At 52.1% G+C, this 3,364-nt stretch overlaps 1 long non-coding RNA gene across 1 annotated transcript; it reads left to right on the top strand.

Annotated features, from left to right (window-relative positions):
* Positions 1 to 1,188: 1,188 nt before the first annotated feature.
* Positions 1,189 to 2,127, top strand: LOC144130135 (uncharacterized). Its single transcript, XR_013313982.1, has 3 exons — positions 1,189 to 1,475; positions 1,571 to 1,800; positions 1,878 to 2,127. It is a non-coding gene; the product is annotated as an uncharacterized LOC144130135 (long non-coding RNA).
* Positions 2,128 to 3,364: the final 1,237 nt, after the last annotated feature.

Below are 3,364 nucleotides of genomic sequence, written 5' to 3'. Positions count from 1 at the left end.
GGCGTGATATCGTCTTGGAAACTGTTGTATTCGCCTTCGATTTGCCCATTCCTACCCTCGCATAAAGTTTCAGGCGAATAATAGCTTTTGTTTTTCAGACAGAGGGGCGATTTTTCAGCTCTTTATCCTGACGAAGTAGCGTTGGTCTTCGTCATAGCAACGGTCTCGCGAGATCTCTAACTGAGAGAGCCCCAAATCAGCCAAACCTGGCCAAACCGCCTGTCACGACGCAGCTGGCGTACGTCGTTGTAAGGCGTGAGGAGAGCCGCCGAAGGATAGCAGGGGAACGCGCCTACAAAAGGGAGAGGCCCTCAGGGCGGCGTCGCGCGCGAGTTTCGGGAGCCTCGGCCTAAGCGAGGAGGAATGGTCTGTTTTTGGAAGTCGGTCGGTCTGAAACACGAGTCGGGCGGGCCAGCGCCGGAGGCGAGCTGGCATCTGGGCACCCTAGGCCAGAGCGGCTAACAGTGACGCATGTGTTGTAAATTGTTTCTCTCCCCTCGTTGTGGCATGTTTCTAGTTAGCCACGGCAGCTTGCTCGTTGGGCCAGCGCCGGAGGCGAGCGGGGATCCGGGCACCCTAGGCCAGAGCGGCTGACAGTGACGCATGTGTTGTAAATTGTTTCTCTCCCCTCGTTGTGGCATGTTTCTAGTTAGCCTCGGCAGCTTGCAGCTAGCCGTGTGTTCGACATTTTGTGCTTTTATTTTGTGTTGTGATAAGTTGCGTCCGAAAGGTGGCGGGAAAGTCACCTATTGGCTGAGAGTGTAGTTTTGGCGGGAGTACAAGGTGAGGGGGGAGAAGAGTTGGTTGGCGGCAGCCGGACAGATCGGTCGTGTGCGGCCGGTTGTGGTCCCGGGGTCGCGGTGTTGGAGACGGGAGTTCCTTTAGCGGCGGCCGGGCGAGGCCGTGTGGTGGCCGACGGTGGTCCGGAGTAGCGAGAGTGTTGGAGTTTTGTCTTTTTTTTAGTTGAAGTGGAGAGGCCGAAATCTTTCGGCTTATGTAAATCAGTTTTGTAAATACTGTAATAAATAACTTTTTGAGGAAAGCCTTTCCAAGTGCCAACGTCAGAAGACCTGCACGCCTGTCTCAAACTCGCCAGTCGCGAAGTACGTCCCCCGGGTCACTCACGAGACCCGCCCTCTACCACTCCACGTCACCTTTTGGATGCAACAACATCGACAAGAGAGAGGGAAAAAATCTTGACTCCGGCAAACACAAATCGGCATCCCAGTCGTGGACAAAGCGGAGTGGGGTAGCTCCGCGCCTTCGTTTTGCTAAAGCGACGATTTCTACCTGTTGCGCGATGTAAGGGAATGCAACGCCTACGAGGACAGCATGCAATATGCAGGGCCGTGGAATGAAATCACTCTGCGCCTGTCAGAGGCGAAAAATAAAGTTTTCACCGCCCGCACTGTGCGCGACCGCACGGACCTGCTGCTTGCGCAGTACGCAGATATGGACCTACGAAGCCTCCGCGGGTGAGTTACTTTGCCACTTCTCTTCCGTGCGCAGTGCAATACGACGAGAGTAAATGCCAGTACAAATGTTCCTTTTCATTGGTGCCACTTCTTAGGTCCGGAACCGAGGAGGAATACTCGGAACAGGACTAGCTGCTTGAGCAAATCCTCGCAATCGCTAAAGAGAACGGCTGCAAAATCTAAGTGTGTAAGAAAGCCCTAGTAAGCTTTGGAGGCCGAAGTGCATCTACGGGAACGAAACGCGCAGCGGCATCTGCGAGGAACTCCGCAACGGAGGCGCACACGGCAGGAAGCGTCCTCAGCACTGCCGGCTTGCGCCCAGAATGTAAGTCTGTCATTTTTCCCTCAACGTTTTTTGCATAAAACGCGCCTGCATCGGGTTTCCCGTCTTTTATTGGCAAGATTCCAGCTCCTGGCGGAACCTCGGCATCTCAGGTGTTCGCCGAAATCGTAAACGGCAACAACAATCAGGACTCCGTCCCGTAGGCACCTCAGCAGTCACTACTCGCCAGGGACAACGTTCTGGCCAAGCTCGGCGTGGATGACGCTTTGCCCGCGTCAGCCCAACGCCTTCGCCTGCAAGCATTGCTCGTCAGCCACTGGAGGACGATGTCTATACGTCGCGGTCAGCTAGCAGCGAGCTGACACGTAAACCCGGTCTGCGAATAGAGTCGTTCGAATAAACTTCGAAGTCCTGCATTTGTTGTGCTTGTTCCTTACTTTACCGAGCGATATAATTTCCAATGCACTGGTATGTACGGACGTGAGCCGACTGGCCAAGAACGCTATACTGCGGGAGGAAAAGTGAAGGCTCAAATCTGCTATGCTGGTGACTAGACCGTCATACCTCTGTTGTTTATGTAAGTACGTGGAAGCGCTTTAACGTGCTGCTGTGAAACCACTGCCTGCTTTAAAATTTCGCTCCCTTTTCCCCCGCAGAACACAACGCGAGCGCTCTAACTCAAGCCTACTCGCGTTTGTACACAAGCTCATATTTTTTAGCGCATGCACCAGAATAAAAAGACGCCAAGAACACGTGCATCTTCCTCGCTTGAATAGGAAGAGAACTGAAGCATACTGAGCCTCGACACGAACCCGTGATTCTGCTCGTCGTGCTGCAACGAGTGGCCACGGCAGGCAAATACATTCGTACACTAATCACAACTTTAGGAGTCTTGGCACACAGGACACTGATACTTATCTCGTACAGGTGGCTCTGTGGGTGGTGCACTTGTTCCTTCCGTTCTTACAAGGGCACATCGGCGGCAGACACAAACACAATTCACATTGGCAAACAAAGAACAAGCACCGGAGCAAACTAGGAGAAACTGTCAATAGGAGAGCAGTGCGCGCCCAGCGCAACACAGAATATAGCAACGGCCAAAAAGAAAGCTCAACGGAGCTGCGACTAGACAATGCGGTAATAGAACAGTGCAGTAACTACAAAGTATACAGCAATTAGCGCAACAGCAAGAACGCAGACCGAGGAATCAGCGACGACGCTTGCACGGTGCAACGGGTAGAAAACTAACAAATCTGCTAAACAAAGGAGTCACGTGACCTTGTACAAACAAAAACAATTGAAATAGCACAAAAATAAAAGTATAAAAAATTCTATAAAATTTATAAGCATTGTTTTGAAATATGATACTAAAAAATATTTCAGCTGGACAAACAACACAAACAAATGTAGCTAGGGGAAGGGAATTACCCCTAGGGACAGGGGATGAGTCAGACCTAGGGAGGACTCGGATGGGTTGAACCGCACGAAGAAAAAAAGAAGACTGGGTTGTCGCATGTTTTACTCGCTTCGCCACATATCCAGAGCCGCTCTCAGGCGCGGCCATTTTCCGCCGACTGGTGCGCCGCAGTGCGGGCGTTTCACTGGG

This window comes from Amblyomma americanum, chromosome 4, assembly GCF_052857255.1.
Source record: "Amblyomma americanum isolate KBUSLIRL-KWMA chromosome 4, ASM5285725v1, whole genome shotgun sequence".
Classification (NCBI taxonomy): domain Eukaryota; kingdom Metazoa; phylum Arthropoda; class Arachnida; order Ixodida; family Ixodidae; genus Amblyomma; species Amblyomma americanum.
Note: the sequence above shows the minus strand (reverse complement) of the source record. Positions and strands in the feature narration are given on the sequence as shown.